Raw genomic sequence first — 25,527 nt, forward strand, 5'->3', positions numbered from 1 at the left:
GGAAATCTAAATGAACGTGAACTTAATAAGAGTATTATAAAATATAAACTTGATCACATGACTAAAAAGCTTTTACAAATATTCTCCTTGTTTTAAAAACTAAGTATAAAATACAATCTCAAAAGCATGAAAATCTCTATAAAAATAAACCCATACCATTAATTTCAAAATGTAGATGTAATAGCATAGAAATCCTATGTAACCTCTGAACTGACATTAATAATCTGAGTGAAGTTAGAACACTTGATTCCAATATCTAAAATCCCCAATACTCATATCAATACCTTGCTGCTTACTTCTACATTTCTGTAAAATATGTACCCTTCCATGGCAAAAGAAGCAGAGTCTTGAACTATGGTGATGATTGTCATTCTTATTCAGCTTAAGTTTTTCTTCTTTAACCCCTCTATATTGTCTGTCAGTCTTTTCACCATACAAATGCTTTATAAGATTACTGATTAAAGACAAAAGCAGGTTAGCAAAATTATGAACAAATCGAGCATATCTGGAATTTAAAGGGTTTTCTAAGGTTGTCTCAGAAGCACAGCCAGGCTGGGGAAGGGCTGAGCCTGAAGCTGCAAATGTAGTTAGAGAAAGTTGCACATGAGCATTAGATCTCTGGACTTCCCGGGCAGGGGAAGCAATGGGCTTGGCCATAGGAGGAGTAGAGGGTGGGGTCTGGAGAGGAGGGGAGGGACCAGAGCAATTTGAATCAGACTTGATTTTGAACTCAGGCCTGGATTCCTCTTCCCCCACTTTGCCTCCAGGTGCTAGGAGATTAAAAGCTTCTAGAGGGTGGGTCATTGCCTCCAGGCATGCAAAATTAAAGCAACAATTAGTGTTAGAACTGGGAAAAGCAGCAGGAATCTCTTCAGGTTTCTCTGAAAAAGCATGGTTGGGAGAGGGGGAGATATTTCCTTGTGTGAGTATGTTGCTGGCTCTTCTAACAAAAAGAAAAAGAAAAATAGAAAATCCACAAAAACAAAGCATTAACATGACCTTATCTCCCATTCGTCTGGTTAAACAGACTAAAATAAAAAATAGGGTAATTAGAGAGTTTAAAAGGTCCATTTGAAAAAATTTAAAGGGTGTAACGATTGGAATAACGCCACCTGCTGGATACTTACTGTAGAAGAGTTCTGCCCATAAAGCGAAGGTCTTTGAGGGCAAGACCAGGAGTCTTTTCTTTGGCATCAGGAAGTGATGTGGACTAGTGGGAGGAGGAAGGAAGAGACTGGCGCTCAGTCTGACACTCTTTCCTTTTGGACTCTGGTGGAGAGCGGAGCTAGAAATGTGCTCTCCCTTTAATAGATAGGAATCTAGGCCTTTTTCTCTCTCTTTACCAAATTCTTATTCTCCTTAATAAATGCTTAAAAGTCTAACTCTTGCTAAAGCTTATAATTTATTGGCGACCACTCATTAGATATTTTAGACAGTTTAGCTAGAATTTTAGCCTTAACAGATGGCTGACCACGAAGAGGAAAGCTAAACCTCAGTCTTCTTCTGATCTTCTGGTTGGGTAAGAAATTTTCTCTACCCTCTCCCTTTAACTGCTAAGTACTGTCGTACTGGCTGGGTTTTCCTTTTAAATTTTTTCAAATGGACCTTTTAAACTCCCTAATTACTCTATTTTTGATTTTAGTCTGTTTAACCAGACAAATGGGAGATAAGATCATGTTAATGCTTTGTTTTTCTGGATTTTCTATTTTTATTTTTATTTTTGTTAAAAGAGCCAGCAACTTACTCACACAAGGAAATATCTCTCCCTCTCCCAACCATGCTTTTTCAGAGAAACCTGAAGAGATTCCTGCTGCTTTTCCCAGTTCCAACACTAATTGTTGCTCTAATTTTGCATGCCTGGAGGCAATGACCCACCCTCTAGAAGCTTTTAATCCCCTAGCACCTAGAGGCAAAGTGGGGGAAGAGGAATCCAGGCCTGAGTTCAAAATCAAGTCTGATTCAAATTGTGCTGGTCCCTCCCCTCCTCTCCAAACCCCACCCTTTATTCCTCCCATGGCCAAGCCCATTGCTTCTCCTGCCTGGGAAGTCCAGAGAACTGATGCACATGCTCAACTTTCTCTAACTACATTTGCAGCTTCAGGCTCAGCTCTTCCCCAGCCTGGCTGTGCTTCTGAGACAACCTTAGAAAACCCTTTAAATTCCAGATATGCTCGTTTTGTTCATAATTTTGCTAACCTGCTTTTGTCTTTAATCAGTAATCTTATAAAGCATTTGTATGGTGAAAAGACTGACAGACAATATAGAGGGGTTAAAGAAGAAAAACTTAAGCTGAATAAGAATGACAATCATCACCATAGTTCAAGACTCTGCTTCTTTTGCCATGGAAGGGTATATATTTTACAGAAATGTAGAAGTAAGCAGCAAGGTATTGATATGAGTATTGGGGATTTTAGATATCGGAATCAAAAGTGTTCTAACTTCACTCAGATTATTAATGTCAGTTCAGAGGTTACATAGATTTCTATGCTATTACATCTACATTTTGAAATTAATGGTATGGGTTTATTTTTATAGAGATTTTCATGCTTTTGAGATTGTATTTTATACTTAGTTTTTAAAACAAGGAGAATATTTGTAAAAGCTTTTTATAGTCATGTGATCAAGTTTATATTTTATAATACTCTTATTAATATTAAGTTCATATTCATTTAGATTTCCCTAGTTTGAATTTCATTGTCTTTTATTGTTCCGTGTGTATTTTTTTCTATTTATTCATCTCTCTAATTTTGAAACATTGCAAGATGGTTTTGATTTCATAATACAATGTTAATTCTAGGAGTATTGTGCTCCCATATTCTGAGTTGTTTGTTTTTGTTATTTTTTCTCAACTGATTATTTGATCAAACTCTTTGAAGCATTTCCCTGGCAAATTGGTTGCCATGGCAAGTGTAAATTGATTCTAGAAGTATTATTTTTGATAAGCATATTCCAAAAAAAAAAAAAAAGAGGGGAACATTTGTAAACGTTGTCTTTGAGATTGTGTTGTGCTTTAACTTGTATTTAAATATGTTCAGATTTTTCAAAAAAGTAATTGTATACTAAGTTAAAAAAAAGGGGTATTATTTGAAATTGTTGCATAATTATATATTATATTCTGAGTCAAGATGTATTCACATTTTTTTGCAGTCATTTATTATCCTCAATTTTTAAATCCATATGAGACTTGGATTATGGGAACTTATCATTTAAGACATTAATTGACTTTATTCTGAGTTATCAGATGCCAGTTGGCCAAGATGCCATCCAATCACAAGAGGAATACATGCAAGAGCAGACACTGAACTGTCACGTGAGGGGAGCCATGCACGAAGTCAAGGTATGGCCGAGGGAACGGCTTTTGACAAATGTTGAGGTTGGATTCTCTTGGTTTAATATTTTATTTTATTTTTCCCTACAATATTGTACAGATGGCTGGAAGTATTGATCCCACCCATCTCACTTCTACACTTGGCTTCTATGCTCCCTCCTATATGCCTGATGCCATGGACATCTCAATCCCATGCATCTGATTAAGTCTGACTCAGTTTCCTCCAATATGTTCGGTGGCATGGACATATATTCCATCCATCTATTTTAAGCCTGGCATACTGTATGGGCAGTACATATTGCTCAAGTGTGGGAATGCTCATATCCCATCATTTCTCTGTTCTTTTATGGTAACCCCCATAATTATCTCAGGTGTCATGAAAAATAACAGTGTTGAATTTGGCCTTGACATCTGTTACTAATTATATTAGATTTTTAAATTTCTCATAATGGCATGAGGATAATTAGGCAGATGATGCAAAAAGTGATGAAACAAAGATAAAAATTATTTTTAAAAATTAATATCGCAGCAATTGTCTTCTCAATTACTCTCCATAAGGGGGGACTATAATAATAATATAATTTTAAAGAATGGTTCAATTTTTGTTTTATTGTATGTTTCACGTGTTAACAACTAAGATTCTGTATTCCCTTAGACATGTTTTTGAGAACTTTCATTGTTTGATTTGATTATTGACAAAGCTATTTTAAAGTTGTGTTAAGCTCAATTTTGTAGGAAATTTCCTGACTGATTACCAGTATCCACACATCAACCCCTGAAAAGACTTCCATTCCACGACTACACCTAGAGGACATCTGAGAAAAGACTTTCAGAGACTTTAAATGAACAGTTTTGATTTGTTGTTTTTGTTGTTTTTTTTTCTCTTTCTGTTATAATATACACCATCTGTAACATGTATTCTCTGCAGAGGCCCTCCCTTTGCAAGACTAATGTCAAAGCGTCGGTTCATGAGGACAAAAAATCGCCCCTCTGGACAAAACTTTCCTCTCTTCCTTTTCTATATTGTTGTTCACATATTATTAGTTAGCAATAGTTATTATATTCTTTTTACTGTTCTGTCAAGGAAACATTTTGTTTCTTGAGGAACAACAGGGGGGACTGTAACGATTGGAATAATGCCACCTGCTGGATACTTACTGTAGAAGAGTTCTGCCCATGAAGCGAAGGTCTTTGAGGGCAAGACCAGGAGTCTTTTCTTTGGCATCAGGAAGTGACGCGGACTAGTGGGAGGAGGAAGGAAGAGACTGGCGCTCAGTCTCGCGCTCTTTCCTTTTGGACTCTGGTGGAGAGCGGAGCTAGAAATGTGCTCTCCCTTTAATAGATAGGAATCTAGGCCTTTTTCTCTCTCTTTACCAAATGCTTATTCTCCTTAATAAATGCTTAAAAGTCTAACTCTTGCTAAAGCTTATAATTTATTGGTGACCACTCATTAGATATTTTAGACAGTTTAGCTAGAATTTTAGCCTTAACAAGGGAAAACACAGGGCAATTCAGCAGTACTACGGATTTAAAGGGTTAGGGTAGCGGAAATTTCTTACCCAACCAGAAGATCAGAAGACTGAGGTTTAGCTTTCCTCTTCGTGGTTGCCATCTGTTAAGGGCTAAAATTCTAGCTAAACTGTCTAAAATATCTAATGAGTGGTCGCCAATAAATTATAAGCTTTAGCAAGAGTTAGACTTTTAAGCATTTATTAAGGAGAATAAGAATTTGGTAAAGAGAGAGAAAAAGGCCTAGATTCCTATCTATTAAAGGGAGAGCACATTTCTAGCTCCGCTCTCCACCAGAGTCCAAAGGAAAGAGTGTCAGACCGAGCGCTACTCTCTTCCTTCTTCCTCCCACTACCCAACGTCACTTCCTGATGCCAAAGAAAAGACTCCTGGTCTTGCCCTCAAAGACCTTCACTTCATGGGTGGAACTCTTCTACAGTAAGTCTCCAGCAGGTGGCGTCATTCCAATCGTTACAGTGTTCGCATATTATTAGTCAGCAAAAGTTATTATATTCTTTTTACTGTTCCATCAAGGAAACATTCCGTTTCTTGAGGAAGCAAAGGGGGGAAATGTGGTAAAATATGAAAGTTTTTAACAGTCGGTTAGGATAACTGAAAGACGCCAGTTTTTCAAGGACCACCCTTTTGGGGAGGAGATGAACAGTCCGCCTGCTGCGCATGTCAGACTGCCTGCCGGGTTTTTGACTTCCGGGGTGGAGAGAACGGCAGTAGGCCTTTTTGCCTGCTTGGCGGGACTCCTGACGGCGCAGCACAGACGGTCTCTCTCTCTCCAAAGGTGGCCTTTTTCGGTTTGGTGAGTTTTTATAAGGAATATAGACTAAGCCTAGACTTAAGACGATTTGTATTGTATTTCTATTTTCCTATCCTTCTAATCAACATCACCTTGTGACTACCATACAATAAAGGCTCTATCTAGAAAACCAGAAGCTTCTTCCATTTACTAGTCTGGGAGATAAATTAGGGAAAAGTTAAGTAGGGGAGATTTATGATCTAATATCCAATTTTATTCTCACAGTAGGATATAAATGGGAAGATCCCCACATGGTGTCACATGGATGGGGTGGATGATGTCATGGAATGAAGCAAGTGATGTCATAAGGGGTTCATCATGGTAATTCTCCTCCTCTACTTTATAGAGGGGGTAGGGCTAATAATAACAACAATAATAAAAGCTAACATTTATATAGTTACCACTATGTGCTAGGCACTGTGCCAAGCACTTGAAAATTATCTTATTTGATCCTCAGAACAACCCTGGGAAGGTAGGTGTTCTTATTATTCCCATTGAACAGATGAGAAAACTGGGGCAGACAGAGGTTAATGACTTGCCCAGGGTCATGCAGTTAATGATCCAGATTTGAATGCAAGTCTTTCTGACTCTAGGCCTGGTGCTCTGTCTACAGTACACTTAGCTGCCCCAAACTCTGAGCCTGAGTGACTTAATATTATTGGTATTATTACTATTTTCTTGAATAATCTACATTTCCCACTAATTATAGTCTCCTTAAGCATAACTCTTTTATAGTTTCTAGTGGCAACAACCTGGTCTGGTACTGCTTCCAGCTGTCTTCCATTTCTTTCTTTCTTTAAAAAAAAAATATTTATTAATTTAAATTTTTTTCAATTACATGTTTTTTGTTTTCGGGGCAATGAGGGTTAAGTGACTTGCCCAGGGTCACACAGCTAGTAAGTGTCAAGTGTCTGAGTCCAGATTTGAACTCAGGTCCTCTTGAATCCAGGGCTGCCCCTCAATTACATGCACAGATATTTTTGAGTTCCAAATTTTTTCTCCTACCTTCCCTTCCCTCCCTGATCCTGAAGCCAGTAAGCAAATTGAAATAGGTTATACATTACAACCACGTTGAGCATATTTCCACATTAATCAGGACAAAGGGAAACAAAAAAACAAAAGAAAAAATAAGAACAATAACAAAAAAGCAACAATATAAGTAAAAATAGTATGCTTCAGTCTGTATTCTGACTCCATAGTTCTTTTTCTGAATGTTGTCCTCCATTTCTATAAACAAATTTGTAAGGGGGCAGCTAGTTGGCACAGTAGATAAAGCACCAGCCCTGGATTCTGGAGGACCTGAGTTCAAATCCATCCTCAGACACTTGACACTTACTAGCTGTGTGACCTTAGGTAAGTCATTTAACCATCACTGCCCCACAAAAAACCCAAAACAAACAAAAAACAAATTTGTATTACTTAATCTTTAATTTTGGTGATCTTTTGTCTACATATTGTTGGATGAGTTCATGGATTTGTCATGGTGGGCATTTTGAATATGTTCTTGGATCTGTGCTGTTTCATAGGTACTATCCAGAGATAAACTACTTTTAGTTACATTCAACATTTCCAATAGCATGTATCTGTTTTCAGTTTTGGCTTTCATTCGATGAAGTGATACTGGCTTCCAAAAGCCCTTGTATTGGTTTTTGACCTATCACATGCTCTAAGAATGTCTACTAATTCTCTTCCCTTTTTTTTTTTTTTTTTTTTTGATGAGGAAGAGTCAACCTTTCTATGGCTGTCTTAGGGTCCTGTGTTTAATGTTACACAGATTTTTGTTAAGATGTCTTCCAAATCTGTCATGGTCTATTTTATAGTTCCCAAAGGGTATGTTAAGATTGGTATTTTGTGGGTGTTAAATGCTTTAAACCATGTTCTTCTCATTCAGCTTTGATTTCAGGATGCCAGTAAGTCTCTTAACATATCAACTACATGATCTTTTCTTTGATATCTTTATATTTGGTGTTTCTTGACTGGACAAGACCAAAGTATTTATAGGTATGGCCTTCATTCATGGTTCAATATCAACCCAAGATTCAAACTTGAAGTCTTCAGTCTTTTATATTGGTGTAGCTTTAGTGACCTCAAATTAAAATACAAATGAGGGCCATATCTGAGAATCCTTGTAGGTTGCATATTAATTTAGAAAATCACATGTAAACAATATTTGTTTTATTACATTTATTTATTTAGTTTAATATTTCCCAATCACATTTTAATCTGGTTCACCCCACATGTTTAACACTTAGATGGTATACATGAAACATTTCACACTTATTGAGTCCATATGACATTCTGATGTTATTGGGAAAAGATTCCATAAGATGAAAAAACTATTTAAAAAGTTTTTTTCGGTGGGGACATTAGGTTGGTGGCTATCTATGCATATTAAGTAATTGACAAAATGTTTTGGTTTGACTTCCTCTTTAATTTGGAAGATGTTTATAGCTCTTTTTGGAAGATATCATAATGGATTTAAGGCTAGGCAGAACCATAAGGGGCTTAAACTGTCTCCCTGGTAAATGTCACATTTTATACCAATTGTTCTTGCCAATATTCTATTGGTGACATGTTTTAAAAAGAGAGCCATGTTCTATATGGACATAGAATATACAGTGGTTTAAACTACTTAATATGTTCGCAGCACAAAAACCATCTATGAACACAAGACTGAGTCAAAGGCTTTGTGATATAAAAACAGTGTATATGTTATGGCACTTTCTAGTGGTTTGTTCCATAATAAGTTGCTCTTTGTGCCCCTGAGACTTTCTGGCACATTCTTTTTGCTCCTCAGTCCATATATTGTTTTCTCTTAACTTAGTGGTTTTTTTTTTTTTAGCAAGTTGTAATAATTTATTTTTTTTAATGTAATAAACATTTTTATTTATAGTTTTGGGTTTGTCTTGGATCATTGTTTTGTTGAGAATAGTCAAGTCATTTGCAGTTCTTCATCAAACTATATTGCTGGGGCAGCGAGGTGGTGCAGTGGATAGAGCACTGGCCCTGGATTCAGGAGGACCTGAGTTCAAATCTGGCCTCAGACCCTTGACATTTACTAGCTATGTGACCCTGGGCAAGTCACTTAACCCCAATTGCCTCACCAAAAAAACCCCCAAAACCAAAAAACCAAAAAAAAAACTACATTGCTTTCTTTATGTACAGCGTTCTCTTGGTTCTGCTCACTTCACTATACATCATTTCATACACGTCTTTCCAGGTCTTTCTGAAATCATTCTGCTTGTCATTTCTTATAGCACAATACTATTCCATCACCATTATATACCACAGTTTGTTTAGTGTTTCCCCAATTGAAGGGCATTCCTTGGATTTCCGATTCTTAACCACTACAAAAAGAGTGGCTATGAATATTTTTGTACAAATGGGTCTTTTTTAGCTTAGTTTAAAAAATTATTATACAAACTATGAATGCTTTATATAAAGTATACAAACAAGTAATTGGCATGCATTTTGAGGTACTACTGGGGTTTTCAATTTTTCATAGTAGTGTGAATCTTCTGGCCCCACTCTCTCAGGGCTAGGTAGGCTACCATAAGAGGATTGTAGATATCTTTTTCTGTACTACCATCAGCTCAAGCCCCCACTGGTTATATTCCCCCTATTCTTAGGGGCTATTGACTAGCACCCCAGTTTCATTTAACTACTTATCATTGAGTAGCTTTTTCAAAGGGGTTCTTATTTTAAAAATGGAACAGTGACAAAGTAGAAACATTTTACTCAATAACTCCCAGGCATAATTTCCCCTAAACCATCTCAATCTCTGCAGGAAACCTTTGTTCAGTTTCTACGCAGCATTGGTTCCACAAAGTTCCTGTCCAAATGTGATATTGTCAATGAATTCTCATCTTGGCTTTCACTAGCATGGGTCCAGAAGGTTGTTCCTGAAGATTACTCCTTGTTCCTCAAAGGCATTTTAATTGCCTCAAAGAACTTTCCATTCATCAGCTGATCAAAACCAGTTACAGAGTTGTCTACACATGTTCCAGGTATTTCTCTTATACAACATCATAGTTCTACCAGAAGCAGTTCCCTATCATATTCTACACGGAGTGGTTCTATTAGCTGAGCAAACTGATAGGGTCTATAAATGTGCCAGGTCTCTATTATACTTCTTCATTTGTTATTTCCATGTAATAGGCAGAGTGCATTTTGAACAAATTGTCCATGTCTCTAACCCAGAGCAATCCTCGGGGTTCTCTGGAGAGGCATAAGTTTTGTCTTTTCACTTCCTTCCCTAAAACATACAGGAAAATATCCGAAAACAGTTAATGAGGTTTGAATTTATACAGAGGCAAAAATTACAATTTTTCCCAAATGTGGTCCTGTAGATTCATCAAATGACACATTTCCCAAAGTTTCCCAAAGATTACTGCATGTTTTATATGCAACAAGTGCCTGACTTGGTGCTCAAATGTCTTTTATTGACCCAAAAGCAGAAAAAAGAAAAGTAAAAGAAAATCAGCTTCCCATCTTAAAAAGAAATCTGGACAAAAAGGAAAAAAAAAATAAAAAGGAAAAAAGGGTCAGCTAGGTGGTGCAGTGTATAGAGCACCGGCCCTGGAGTCAGGAGGAACTGAGTTCAAATCCGACCTTTGACACTTGACACTTACTAGTTGTGTGACTCTAGGCAAGTCACTTAACCCCAATTGCCTCACCAAAAAAAAAAAAAAAGAAAGAAAAAGAAAAAGAAATCTGGCCCACACAGAACTTTCTAGACCACTTAGAGCTCTGACTGAAGTTATTTAGGATTTTGAGTTGGCTGGAAGTTACCCCCTCACTCTCAAGAAACCAAACTACTTTGGTTTCCCAGGGATGTGAGGTTCTTCACTTTCTCCCTGTTCACCACAGGCCCCCCTTATTTGCCCTGGACCCACAGGTCAAGTTCAATCAATGAGTAAATCCTAAAGAAAAATAAAAAAAGAAGCTTCTTGTGTCAGAAACTTCTCTTTACCAGTCTCATAGCAGTGGGATTCATTACATGAGGATTAGGAACCTGGGGGTAGACTAGAAATCACTTCATCACCCTCTAGGGAGAAACTAACTATCCTGGGTAAAATCTCTCCCTTGATTCCTTCAACATGTAAAACCAACCGACTGGAGTCTAGGCAAAATTTCCAAGCATCCCCTTCTATATACATGGGCACACCATAATTTCTCTAGGAGACCCCATACCATAGGAAATCCCCTTAGAGGGCCAGGCAAATCTCCTCTGGATCCTTATTCCAAAGAGCAGTGGACATTTCCTCCAAAGAATTCCCACCACCATAAGGAGAATCCAAATGGAATTAATTGCAAACTCAACAAACAGGACAAGTAGGCTGTTGAAAAAAAATAACTAAAACAAGGTCATACATGCCCCAGAGTTTGGGTGAGGCTCCCAAGAAAAGGAACCAAGCACTAGAGGTGGCTTATTTGGAATTTCTAGGCAAACAGGCAACTTTTGTCCTATGAACAGCAAGTCCTAAGAACCTCACAATTAAGCAAGCAGGCTAGGTCTATCTCAACACAAAAACAAACAAACAAACGCATAAACATTTCTCAACTAGGCACCCGCAATTCTAATGTTGCAAATGCTATATTTCTCTTAGTAGACTCAGTATCAATAAGAATTCGGTAATATAGCAAACATCTGTTTTTAAACACTTAACAAATCCACAAATAAAGGTTTGCAAAACCACCTTAAATAAACCTGACTGCATTCCACACAAAAGAAAAATAACTGCATGATTACAGAGTCATGTTTTTGGCCCATAGCTCTGGGCTCCTGTAAACTAGGGATTCCCAAATTTAGAGTCCCTAGTGGAGAATCTCTCTAGGGGTCCCCACAAACACGAAGGACCCAATTTTAGGTTAGATGAGCTCTCACAGCATATATGCTTTAGTTTTATCTCCCTGAGGAGGGATTTGCGAGTTACTTTTAGGCATTGGTGAGAGGAAAATGACCCCTGCTCAATAATTCTCTGGATCTCCACGGTGATTGTCAAAGGCTAGTTTCTTTCTATTCTCGAGAGAATGGGCACCTCGATCAGTGTACAGCAGGCAGGTGCAGAGAGTGAGGGCTCCCAGGCCCGTTTTAATCCTTAGCCCCTAACTTGAAATGGACCCTCCCCTTGTTCATCATTGGCTGATTTTTTTTTTTAAGTGAAGCAATTGGGGTTAAGTGACTTGCCCAGGGTCACACAGCTAGTAAGTGTTAAGTGTCTGAGGCTGAATTTGAACTCAGGTACTCCTGACTCCAGGGCTAGTGCTCTATCCACTGCGCCACCTAGCTGCCCCAGCTGATTTCTTAAGGCTTACAATCTATTCATGAAAGCTAGCTGACTGGAGCACAGTATTCTTTGTTTTTGTTTTTTTTAGTGAGGCAATTGGGGTTAAGTGACTTGCCCAGGGTCACACAGCTAGTAAGTGTTAAGTGTCTGAGGCCGGATTTGAACCCAGGTCCTCCTGACTCCAGGGCCGGTGCTCTATCCACTGCGCCATCTAGCTGCCCCAGAGCGCAGTACTCTTAACCCTAATTTCCATAATTATTCTTTGGGTTCTCAACCAATGGGGGAGGTGACATAAGGACATTTCTTCAATCTTCCCTTATATGGACACAGGCCAGAAGAGGACCTCATTGAGCCAACTCAGGGCTACTCAAACCATGTGATCTATTTGAGGAGGGAAGGGGAACTGAGATCTTTGTCCTCAAACAGGTCTAGAGGAGTGTAATTTGAATAGTAATAGTTATATCCTATTGAGAGGAGACCACTGCCCATTTCCTCACAGTTGGGATTTCTCTTCTTTAATGCTATAGTCTCAAGCCCTCAATAGCTGGGTGCCTTCTGATTGTTAGGGTCTATCACCCCAGTTCCATTTAGCATTAGGTAGCTTTTGTTAAGAGACATTTATTTCAAAGATTTAGTCAGAACAAACTTGCAAACATTTCCCTCAATACCTCTGGGAATATTCTCTTAAACTACTTCAGTCTCTGAGGAAGTAAGTTCAAAACTTAACCCAGGGGCAGGCAGCTCGGTGGTGCAGTGTGGATAGAGCACCGGCCCTGGAGTCAGGAGGACCTGAGTTCAAATCTGGCCTCAAACACTTGACACTTACTAGCTGTGTGACCTTGGGCAAGTCACTTAACCCCAATTGCCTCAACAAACAAAAAAACAAAACCCCTTAACCTAGTTCCTACATAGTATTGTACCAAAAAAGGTCATGTCCAGATGTGGCAAGACTACTTGGTGAGTCTTTCCACTGAGCTTGTTTCCCAAAAGTCATTCTTGAAGATTGCTTCTTGCTGATCTGGACATTAAAAGTGTGCTAGGTGTAAAACCCAACCTGGATTCTTATTCCTGGATTCCTTTTGCTCACTCTCACATGATTGGTGATGCCACTCCCTGCACCTAAAATAAATGAAAAGGCCAAAGACTCAGGTCTTTTTCTCAGGGCCTCAGAAGAGAAAACCCCTCAGGCCTTTCCTTTTGTTGGACCCCAAGTGAAAGGATAACTAAGCTCCTTCAGACAGAAAGAGAGAGAGAGGGAGAGAGAGAGAGAGAGAGAGAGAGAGAGAGAGAGAGAGAGAGAGAGAGAGAGAGAGAGGAGCTCTGAAGTTTATTTAGGCCTTTTTGAAGACAGTATTAGTTCTGAGTACAAAACCAAATGCAAACACTCTATGGTTAGCTAACCAAAACCAGTCATAGAATATTCATAAGTACTCTGCACTTCCTCCTTCACACACTATTACAAATTATTCTGGAAGCAGCTGGCCAGCTTCTTCTCATGGGCAGGTTACTTTGGCTGGGCAAGCTGATAGAGTCTTTGCATGTGCCAGACACCTATTACAAGTTAATATGCGTTGCCTTCTGTTAAAGATGGGGTCAGCCTCAGAGGAACCTGGTAAGGTTTGTTAGTAATTTATGTGCCACTATGAAGTAGTTGAGCCACTCATTTCAGAACTTATCTGGCCCTGCTGCTTTCTAGTTTTGCAAAGAAGCTTGATTTTCTGTTACCTCCTTTGACATAACTATATTGCCATTCATTATATAAATGGTGCATAACCTTTCTGTTGATCCAACTTACATTTTCATTGTTTTGGGCTGCTTGTGACAATATAGGTCATGGATTTTTTTGTATCCTCCTTCAGAAGTGCTTGCTCCAGCGCTCGCTCTCTCTCTCTCTCTCTCTCTCTCGCTCTCGCTCTCGCTCTCTCTCTCGCTCTCGCTCTCGCTCTCGCTCTCGCTCTCGCTCTCGCTCTCCCTCTCGCTCTCCCTCTAGCTCTCGCTCTCTCTCCAGATTTCTTTGCTTCTCAAGCCTTTGTATTCAAGTTTTTGATAGATGCTGAATCGTTCCTTTTGTTCTCTGCACCGATTTAACCTTTTCATTTTAACTTTTGCCTTTTATTTTCAATTGACAATTAAGAAGAGCTAGAATTTCTGATATACTTTATAATTCCATTCTTGTTTTTTTTTATCCCCTTTAATAAGGCAATATGGCAGTCAGATTTTTTATTACATTTATCAGGTAGATATCGATGTAATCTTCCAATGTCCTTCCCCATATCTTCAATAACTCTCTCAAGTTGCTTCTGTCATGATGATGTTTGATTCCTGTCTTTGATATTCTTTCATAGTAGCATCTTTCCTCCTATCGTTTTTTTTTTTTTCAGGGCAATGAGGGTCAAATGACTTGCCCAGGGTCACACAGCTAGTAAATGTCAAGTGTCTGAGGCCAGATTTAAACTCAGGTCCTCCTGAATTCAGGGCTGGTGCTTTATCCACTGTGCCACCTAGCTGCCCCTCCCTATTGGTTTTTACCATGTGTGAGAAAATAATGGGTTTGGGGATGCTCAGAGGCCCCCATCAAGGGGATAATATTAAGATTGATTGGATTGACTTTGCTGATTAACTCACTTAAAGTTGACTTGATTGAAACCACACTGACCTGAGAGCCTGGCCCTCAGGGGGTGTGTTCTCTGAACTCTGACCTCAGCATGTTCTGCTCATGGACCACTCTCAAATCCAGTAAACCAGTAGACTTGATTGATGCTAGCCAATTAGCTTTGAGCAGTGTGGAAGGGCTGCCTCTCCTCCAGACCCAGAGGAAGCTTCCACTTGCAGTTAGGCTCTCAGATGCACTCGTGGAGGAGGGCTTGGAGGAAGAAGCAGACCAGGCTGAGCTTTAGGCTAGATAGGCCTTTTCTTAACTTTCTGAGCCAAGTGTTCTCTCTATACTAATATTTGGTATGCTTTAATAAATGCTTAATGCCCAAAACTGGTGCTAAAGTTTCTAATTTATAAGTAACAAATATATTAGAAACCCCAGCTAATTTTCCCTAAACTTGGGATGGAAATAAGGCGACCACATAAAATTTTAAACACCACACATGGCAATAACTATCATATATCCTGTTGTGTGGTAAGTCCTGAAATGTTTTAAATACTTTCTGTCAAATATTGTGAGAACATATTCATGATGGTTAAAGCAAATCTCAACTCATATGAATTACTCTTTTGGTATAGTTGGTTTACTAGTTGGATTCATCCCATCAAAATCAAAAAGTCTTTTTGAAATTCCAGTCTAAATAAGTTTATCTCCTTTCACAAGCATTTAAAACATCAATAATTTTTTTCCATTTGTTTTATTTTTAGGAACTGAGAAGAAAAACTACTCGTGAGCATAGCCGTTTGAAACTCATCTAGCTTTCCATTAGACCACTAGAGAGGGGATTTTCTTCCCATTAGCAATGACAGTTCCCTGAACATGACAGAATTAACACATGCTTGGCTAGGGGAACCTGAGACTGGAACCCAAGTCCTGGCTGCCTTTCCTGCTTTAGGTTTCTTTCCCTAATTGCAGGTCTTCAACGAAACCCTTCATTCATAGAAGGACCAGCCAGTAGCATCTGTTTATGTATGTCCTTCAGTGAGAGACTGGAACATGTGTCACTGGAAAGGGCCAGAATTCATATTCAGCTTCATGGAGCAGTGCAATTGCAGGAAGGACCTCCCACTAGGCAGTCAGCACCAGCTACTCTTGTTGTTGTTGTTGTTTTTTTGCAGGGCAATGGGGCTTAAACCAACTACTCTTGAATTCATGAAGTAGTTGCTAAGTCTGGAAACATCCATCTCTCAGGATTTCTGTTTATCCACCCTATGCTCAGGGAAAAAAACACAAAAAAGAAGAGGCATCCAGGGATTTCATTTCATTTATTTATTTATTCAGGGCAATGGGGGTTAAGTGACTTGCCCAGGGTCACACAGCTAGTAAGCATTAAGTGTCTGAGGTAAGATTTGAACTCAGGTCCTCCTGAAACCAGGGCCAGTGCTTTATCCATGGCACCACTTAGCTGCCCCTCATCCAGGGAATTTAAATCCTTGTTTTAGACTCACCTTGGCAAACACATGTTCACACTGCCTTGTGTGTGTGGCTACCATTGCTTCTAGGAAGGTGGAGAGGAAAGAGAAACCCTTTTTCCCCCTGTTGGAAGTCCAAAGGGAGAACTGGCAGAATCCTAAAGTGAAATGCTCAAATGAGAGGGGCTTTTCTCCTTTCTTCATTACATAGACTATTGAGCTCTTCCTAGCTCACTTGCCAAATCATTTATATTCCTATTTCCCCAGCCCCTCTTCAAGGGGGTCAAGGGACCAATTAAGGGCTGCTGGTAGTGTATGACCTTTAATAAGGGGCCAGAGCACAACCTTTAGTTAGTGGTATCACTGATGTCAGAAACTTGAATTCCCTCCCATCTCCTGCTGTGTGTGTGTGTGTGTGTGTGTGCGCGCGCGCACGCAGCTTGCTATTAATTTCAATGAAATTCCTTTGCAGTAAACCATGGAGTTTAATTACATACTAGGTAAATTAAATGTGTTAATTGTAGTTAATTATATCATATTATATTGTGCTTCAAAACATAAAAGAGTTGGTAGAAATTTCTAATAGGGCTTTCACAAATACTTTTTTTTTTTTAATCTATCTAATTTTGCGGGGCAGTGAGAGTTAAATGACTTGCCCAAGGCCACACAGCTAGTAAGTGTCAAGTGTCTGAGGTCAGATTTGAACTCAGGTCCTCCTGAATCCAGGGCCGGTGCTTTTTCTACTGTGCCACCTAGCTGCCCCCCACAAATACTTTTTACAGAAAATCTTTTTATATAGGATAATATGAAACCCAAAACAGAATGAGGTGTTCATACTTTGTAGATCTGGTATCTATTCCACTTCATAATAAGCACATCAATGTTAAATTACCCAGAGAGTCTCAGAAGGCTGATAACTGGCAAAGAGAAAGAATAACAGATTTACTCGTGTCAAGGAGGAAAATAAAAATGCTAATTAAATCATATATCAAACTAAGTGATCTATATCTACATTGAGTAGTATATTTTGCAAAACAAATTATAGAACTGTCAGGGACCTTAGAAATCATCTTTTTCAAATCCCTCATTTTATAGAAAAGGATATAGGTCCAGAGAAGTTATGTAAGTTGTCCAATATCATTTAAGTTCCATTAAACACATTGACAAGGTTACTCTGGGGGCCCCAAGAAGAGGAGGGGTTCACATGGACTTGGGTTGGAAATCACCATAGTGTGAGGGATTGGGTCTCTTTCTCTTTGGCAGAGTTGTTATGGGGATCAAATTCATGTAAAACACTTTGAAAACCTTAAAAATGCTATATAATACAAATATAATATGTTTATTATTGTTGTTATTGTTGCTATTATGATTATTATTATTAGTGTTAGTCTCTTCCCTCCCCCCAAGAGTAATTCTAGGGAAATCTCTAAAACAAAGCTAGCTGTGGCCCATTTCTAGGATCTCCCCAAAATATGGATAACCTGTTCTCTTCTAGAAAATATACTCCATGTACATAGGACAGCTATTTATTTTACCTTCACAGAGCATGCATAAGATAGAAAAGACTCCCAGAACCAACACAGGAATCATAAAACATTTCAAATAACCCATTGTACTTCCTGTGGAAGGTAAAGGCAACTTTGTGGGACTGCTGGAAAGGTATTTCACATTCACCTGAGACCAGCACTGTCTGAGCAACTCACAAGGGCCAGATCTCATGACCAGACAGGGCACGGCTTTGCCTTTAGGTTGACCTATATGGTGGTCATCTTCTCCTCCAAGGAGCATGCTGTTAAGGAAATCCTTCTCTTCTTGGTTGATGGATGCTTGGATTTTTTTTTTTTTTAGTGAGGCAATTGGGATTAAGTGACTTGCTCAGGGTCACACAGCTAGTAAGTGTTAAGTGTCTGAGGCTGGATTTGAACTCAGGTACTCTTGACTCCAGGGCCGGTGCTCTATCCACTGTGCCATCTAGCTGCCCCGGATGCTTGGATTTTGAACAGAGAATTGACTGTAAGACCACTACCAACTCTGGAAACATCCACTTCTCAAGATCACTAGTATTTGACCTGTACTGATAAAAGGAAATAGAAAGGCAGAAAAGGTAGCCAAACATTCAGATTCACCTAGGCAAACATATATTTCCCCCAGGTATGTGCCTGTGTTGCAGGCTGACATTGCCACAGCTCTACTAGCTTCTCTGAGCCTCTCGTCTAAGAGGGAAAAAAAACGTGCAGAAGAAGGTTCTGAAAGAGAAGGATGGATTTATTTCTAAAGCTTTTATAGATTCCTTGTGGAAAGGTTTCTCCAATAAGACTTTATCCTCCCTGGTGGTAGCTTGGTTGTCAATCATCAATAAAGCAAACCTAGTCACAAGGGTTTCTTGTGTCATCCTAGCAAGGTGCCAGTTTGATGGTGTTCCAATCTGGCAAATGAAGAATTCTCCCAATCACTTCTGCTACATGAGTGTGTATCTGAGCATGATTTCTCAAAAAAAAAAATAGCTTACATTTCTTTTTAATCTATGGTGAATATATATATATATATATATATATATATATATATATATATGATTTTTTTTTTTGGTGAGGCAATTGGGGTTAAGTGACTTACCCTGGGCCACACAGCTAGTGTCAAGTGTCTGAGGTTGGATTTGAATTCAGGTCCTCCTGAATCCAGGGCTGGTGCTCTATGCACTGTGCCACCTAGCTGCCCCTTTACATATATTTTTAATTTAGTTTGTTAAATACTGCCCAATCACATGTGAATTTTTTTGTAATCTTTTGTATTTTATTTTTATTTTATGGAATAAAACTAGTGTTTCCATAACACTGTACAGTAAAAAAGATGATTGTACATGAAACTGCAAATCTACTATGCACAACTTTCTATTCCTTTCAAACTTACAGTTATCGTGTAAATTTCTTTTTTTTCTATTTTTATTTTTTTCTATTCATTTTAGAATATGTTGAGTTCCACATTCTTTCTCTCTTTCTTACCTCTCCCTCACCTCTTGAGAAGGCAAGCAGTATGATTTTGATTACACAAGTAAAGTCATGCAAAACTTATTTCCATATTAGCCATGTTGCAAAAGAAAACACACTCACACACACAAGAAAAAGAAAGTTAAAAAAAGTATGCTTCAATCTGCACTCATAGTTCATCAGTTCTCTCTTTGGAGGTAGATAACATTTGTCATTATGCATCCTTTGAAAATTTATTGGAATTTATTAAAGTAAATAGCTCACATTTATACAATGTTTTAAACCATGCAAAGCACTTTCTTCACAATAATTTTGTGATGTAGGTAGACCAAATACTGTAAATTCTTACTTTGTAGATGAAGGAATCGAAGTGATATGGGTCTGGCCTAACTCAGGTTTTCTCATTGAGAAGCTAAACTGAAGGATGGACACACCTAAGAAGTAGGACTACCACCACCCTTCATTCAAGCCTCTTCCACCCCACCAGGAGATAAGTCCATTGGGCGTGGCTGCGACCTGAGCTTCACCGGGGGACAGAGATACCACCACCCCTGATTGATTCAAGTCTTTTCCATCCCACCCCTCATTCAAGCTTTCCCCATCCCCAAAAGGGAACTTTCCATTGTCAGGTGTTCACCCCATCTACCCTCTGTAAAAGATTTTGCCCTTCTGTTGCTAGAGATGTAATTTTGGGTGGGAATAGAGGAGGAAGAGAAGTTGGAACATTTTTTTTTTTAAATTGATGTTAAAATTTGTTTTTACATATATTTTGGAAAATAAAATTCTATTCTAAAAAAAAAAAAAAAGAGGAATACCTATGTATCCCCACCACCTCTTTCCTCCGTGACAGAAGGCCAAGGAAGGTTGAGATTTTGTTGCTCTGGAGTGACATAGAGCTTATCTAGCAACTGAAATCAGAAAACAAATGTGAGTTAAATAGTTGGACTATACATTTGCTATTGTATTCAAGGAATGTTCTGGGTTTTTCTAGTTACAGGAAATGTTCCTCAGTTTGGTCGATTGGTACTTGAATCTGAAAGCATAAATCTGGAACTAAGATTCCTAAGGTTTTAATGATTTTTCCCAGGATTAGAAGTAGGTAGCAATTTAATATATACTACAAGACTTCACTGACCATTGGATCAATGCCCTTGTATAACAGTATTGGATTTAAATATCTTGGTTCCTGGATAAAATATTTAATTGACTTAGATTGAAATAAAGTAATAAAATTTATTTACATTAAAATAAGACAAATGAGATTAAATTGATTTAATTGCCTTAGATGGAAATCTGACCTCAGACACCTACCTACTAGCTGTGTGATCTTGGACAAGTGCATGCCTCAGTTCCCTTATCTGTAAAATGGGGATAATAATAGGACCTGCTTCTTAGAATTGTTGTGAGGATAAAATCATATAATTTTAAGATTCTTTGAAAACCTTAAAGTTCTCTCTCTGTATATATATACACATATATATTAGCTATTATTATTTTTAGAATCATTAACAAATTTCATTTGCTTGAAGAAGAAACAAGTCAGGAATTGGGGCTAATGCCTTCGACTGAGGCTTGTAGTTCTTTAGTAGTGTTATTTCCATGAAGGGCCACCATCTGGCAGATAAAAGACTTTGCCATATTTTCCACATGAAATAATTATTAATAACCAATTACTAATATGGGGCAGCCTCTGAAGGACAGGACTAATGATGAGATTGGGTTCAATCTTGGGTGGGACCACTGGGAAAACTCAGTTTTGATTTTAAAAAGGGTGGAATTCTTACTGTAACTCCACTATTGTTCTACTCAGGTAACACTGGGTAGAGAATATATCCTTTTATCTATAGAATGCCCAAGGCAGGGGTAGTCTGGCTTGTCAAGATCAGAGTCAAGTGCCCTGAACCCTCTTTAGAATAAGCCTACCTCTCTTTATAATATTCATTCTTTAAAAAAAAAATTTAATATTATTCATATTTTTCATCACTTTATTCAATCTAGGCAATCAATAAAATCATGAATTACAGCCTTTATAATATTCACTCTTTTGTTAATTTGTTAACCAGGGTAGATTTCTGCCCTCAGGAACACCCATTCTCCAAAGGGTATTTCCTACATTCTTTTTTCTTTTCATTTTTTTTTTTTTAGTGAGGCAATTGGAGCCAAGTGACCCGCCCAGGGTCACACAGCCAGCAAGTGTCAACTGTCCGAGGCCAGATTTGAACTCAGGTACTCCTGACTCCAGGGCTGGTGCTCTATCCACTGTGCCAACTAGCTGTCCCTCCAAAGGGTATTTAAACGTCCCAAGGTTCATCTTTGGTTTCCAAGTGTCAATAACTTCATTTTATTAATTATTTGTTCTCCATAATTAATAAATTGATTAATTACCCAGAAAGTATGTCTCTTGGACTTTTCATTCATTACACAAGCATCCACTTCACAGAGGGTTGTCACTGAGGATTGAAAGAGAATATGTAAAGTGCTTTGCAAACTTTAAAGCACCGTATGATGGTATCATTATTATTGTTTGTCCTTCATTTTCAAAGAGGACCAATGATATCATAGGATAATTGGTGATGTCTTGACTTGCTTGTGAATTGGATCAAAGTAAGGCAATGGCAGGACAAAAGTCAAGATGACTGGCACGGTCGGGATTTAGTGGATGACCTTGGGGTCTTTGACTAAGCTGGTATTGATCTTCCTCACCTGCTTCAGTGCTTTCATGGTCATTGGAACAAATTTGGAGATGGGCAAGGGAGGGTGGAGGGTAGCAAGTAGGAGAGGTCTTCACATGCTTGGGGTGGACACTGATGGGTTTGAGGCCTTTTGGTTACCTTCAACCTGGTTTAACCTGTCTTCTGAGACAGTTTCACTGGGATGTGGCAGCAGCATGTGCTAAAGATGCTTGGAGCCACAGGTGAATAGAGGTTGATCAATGGAATAGGTTAGATACACAATATACAGAAGCAAATGAGTACTGTAACCTTGTGTTTAATAAACCCCCAAATCCCAAGTACTGGGGCAAGTACACCCTACTCAACAAAAACTGTTGGGAAAATTGGAAAGTTGTCTGGTAAAAACTAGATATAGGCAAAAATTTCACACCATTTACCAAGATAAACTCCAAATGGGTACATGATTTATATAAAAAGGGTTATATCAGAAGCAAATAAAAAGAGCATGGAAGAAATTACCTGCCAGATCTAGGGAGAGGGGAAGAATTCATGACCAGATAAGAGATAGCAAGGTTCACAAGAGGAAAAATGGACAATTTCGATTTTATAAATTTGATTATATAAACTTTATTTAAGAGTTTTTACACAAACAGAAACAACACAGCTCAAATTAAAAGAGAAGCATAACATTGGGGGAAAGTCTTTGCAAAACGTTTTTCTGACAAAGGTCTCATTTATAAGATACATAGAGAACTGAGTCAAATTTATAAGACTAAACAGGCTTTCCAAGCTATCAAGTCATATTAAAAATTCTCTAAATCACTAATAATTAGAGGAATGCAAATCAGAACAACTCTAAGGTACCACCTTACACCCATCAGATTGGCTTAAATGGCAGTTTAAGTGAAAAATGCTGTAGGGAGGTTGGGTAAAAATGTGCACTAATCCGTTGTTGGTGAAACTGTGAACTGGTCCAAACATTCTGGAAAGCAGTTTGAAACTATGACCCCCGCCCCCTTATATTGTGCATACACATCAACGTCATTCATTCATTCACTTTTTTATTATCTGCTATACCTGGCTTCCTTTAAGTCCCAACTAAACTCCCGCCTTTTACTGGAAGCCTTCCCCAACCCCTAGTTCTAGTGCCTTCTCTCTGTTAATCATTTCTTGTTTATCTCATGTATAAAATTGCATCTTTTTGTTTGCATGTTGTCTCACCCATTAGATTATAAACTCCTTGAAGGCAGACTCTTTTGCCTCCTTTGGTATCTCGGGCGATTTGCATAGTGCCCGGCACACAATAGGTGCTTAATAATTGTTTATCCATTGGTTGTCGCATTTTTGTCTGGGCGAGGTGGCATCCGTCGATGTCTTTCTTCAAGGTTCAATGCGCCTGACGCGCTAGCTGTAGGAGGTTTGTGCATGGCCCACAGGATCAGAGGATTTTGCCAGGCATGTGACTCGCTGTCTGCATCGGGGCAGGGAGCCGGCGGGCACCCGATGTAGCAGGACGCGGTTGACGTTGGGTAAGCTCCAAATAAGGTGTTCCTTGGCCCTCTCACGGAACACAGCCCCTGGATTCCAGCGCCAGGCGTGTTTCGGCGGGGCACAACATCTGATCATCTCTAGCGTGGGGAACTCCCAGGGTGATGGACAAGCCGGGGAGTGAGTCTCCTTCCCAGAGGGGCGGGGCCGGGAGGGGGCGGGGCCGTCGGAGGGAGGGTTGCGCGCCTGTGTCTTTAAGGGGCTGGTCTCCGGGCACCCGAGGCCCAGACGCCGGGGACGTGCCGCTGCTGCCTCCGCCCCCCAACTTCGTCCGCTTCCTGCCGGGCGGCGACACTGGCACCTGAGTGACGGCGGTGGCGGCGGCGGCGGCGCGTCGGGACAGGGCTTCCCTCACCTTTCACGAGCTTCGGGACCAGCCTAAGCTCCTCCAGCCTCCGCCCCTTTCTCCTTTTACCGGTCCCGCGGCGGCCGCGCACGGTGAGGAAGGGAGGCCGGGAAGGAGGAGGGCCGGGCCAGACCCTTAGGAGTCTCCGGCCCCCGGGGGGGAGAGAGCGAGCGAGCGAGGAGCGAGGCCACGGCGGGCCCCTGGCGGCCCGGGCCCGGGGGGCTGGGAATGGGGCGCGGCCGCGGGGATTCATCCCGAGGCGCGGCCCGGTCTCCCTGCCTTAGCGGGCTCTAGGCCTTGGGCCGTCCGCTTCTCCCGGGACGCTGCGGCGGACGGAGGCCGAGGAGACGCGGCCCGGCCCGGGAGACGGGACGGGGACGGGGACGGGGGCGGGGCGGTGGAGCCCCGGGGCACAGGCTCCATCCTCTCTCCCCTCCCTGGCTTTTCCACGCCTGGCTCCAGCGTAATGGAGCCGGGAAGGAGGGTCTCCCGAAGTCACCCGGGACTGCCCAACGGGTCTGCGGCGTCTCCTCCTAGGGGCGTCTCGGGAGTGTCCGAGGCTACTCCGAAAAGGGTGGCGGGGTGACTGACCGAGGCGCCTATTTTTAGCCCGGCCCGAGGCCTCTCGGAGGAAGGGGGGGATTATCGCCTGTGACCCGGGGAGCGGGCCGTCCTCCCGCCCTGCTCGCAGCCGGGCCACGCTGCTGCCATGCTGCCGCTCTCGCTCCGCTTCTTCCCTGCGGAGACTTCCCGGAGAAGAGCAGTTCCCTTGCCCAAGTTTTTTCCCGCGCCCCCTTTTCCTCCTCTCTCCCCGCCCTTCCCAGGGCTTGAAGCCTTTGAAAATTTGACCTCTTTAAATAAATTAAGTCAGTGCTGGGGGAGCCTTGGGGTGGAGGAGTTCCTGAGCAGTTTCCTCCCCTTAGTTTCCGCTGGCAGGTCTTTTTTTGGTACTGTAGGAATCTCGGTGAAAAGACAGAAAAATCGATAATAAAAATGGCTTGAATTTAGTAATAATAGGATAGCATCGCAGCTCCCTACATTAATCTCTCGGGAGCATATAATTGCAACTGGAAAAGTAGGACCAGGAAATATGCATCAGAGCTCGATGCAAGAGTAATTTTAAGACAAGGCTGTTTTAATTTTAGGCTGCCATGATTTCTAATGGGAGAAAGGGGGAAATCTGGTTCCTAACTAATTTTGGGTTAAACCAGAACTGCTATAGAGTCCTGGAGAGTTTAATTGAGCAAGCATAAGTCATAGTTGAGATTAATTTACAAATTTGTCATTGTAATTAGTGACAATATATAATGTGGAAAGTTTCAAGAAATTTAGAAAGGGGATAGTTCTGTAAATAGATTTAATTTGTAGTGGGAAAAAAAAACATGTAATGAGTGAATTGAACAAAAAAATTCCACAGATTTTTTTTTTTAAACTTGTTTGGCCTCATCCAGTGACCTTTTATGATCTTTTAAGCCCCTCCAATTCTGATTGCTTGGTGCTCCTAGAACCTTTTTGCTTCTTAGCTTGGAAATGAATCTATTGTCATATTTTTGAGTTGATTTCGGTATTGGCTCAACTTTTGACCTGGACTTGTTTCTTTATGAATACAACTTTTTTTGGGCTCATAATCTTGTTAGCAAATGTATCCACATATAAATTTTACTCTAGTCATTTGGTTAGCATTTATGAAGCACTATGCTAAACTCTGGAGGTGAAAGATTTTTTAAAAAGTCCTTCCTCTCAAGGAGCTCACAGTCTAATGGGGGCGGAGAGCTTGATATAAACAAGAAGAGGATAAATAAACAGGAGAAACTAGGGATAATACTAGAGGGAGGGCACTAAATTAAAGAGAACCAGGAAAGGTTTCTTGCCAAAGGTAGGGTTTTACCTCAGACCTGGGAAGAGATGAGGGGGGAGCATTCCAGGCATGGGGGACAGGAAGTGAAAATGGGCAGAGATTGTAGTGTCTTG

The 25,527-nt window shown here is 40.2% G+C and overlaps 1 protein-coding gene across 12 annotated transcripts in view; it reads left to right on the forward strand.

Moving 5' to 3' along the window:
- The first annotated feature begins 23,419 nt into the window (after window positions 1-23,419).
- KTN1 (kinectin 1) overlaps window positions 23,420-25,527 on the forward strand; it is a 136,389-nt gene continuing 134,281 nt past the window's right edge. For 4 of the 12 annotated variants that reach the window (XM_043983219.1, XM_043983223.1, XM_043983221.1 and 1 more), the window contains exon 1: window positions 23,420-23,648. The gene's annotated coding sequence lies outside the window, so the exon portion shown is untranslated. The remainder of the gene's footprint in view (window positions 23,649-25,527) is intronic. The other 8 variants (XM_043983222.1, XM_043983220.1, XM_043983225.1 and 5 more) reach the window with 2 other exon arrangements.

The sequence above is a fragment of the Dromiciops gliroides genome, chromosome 2 (assembly GCF_019393635.1).
Source record: "Dromiciops gliroides isolate mDroGli1 chromosome 2, mDroGli1.pri, whole genome shotgun sequence".
Lineage (NCBI taxonomy): Eukaryota > Metazoa > Chordata > Mammalia > Microbiotheria > Microbiotheriidae > Dromiciops > Dromiciops gliroides.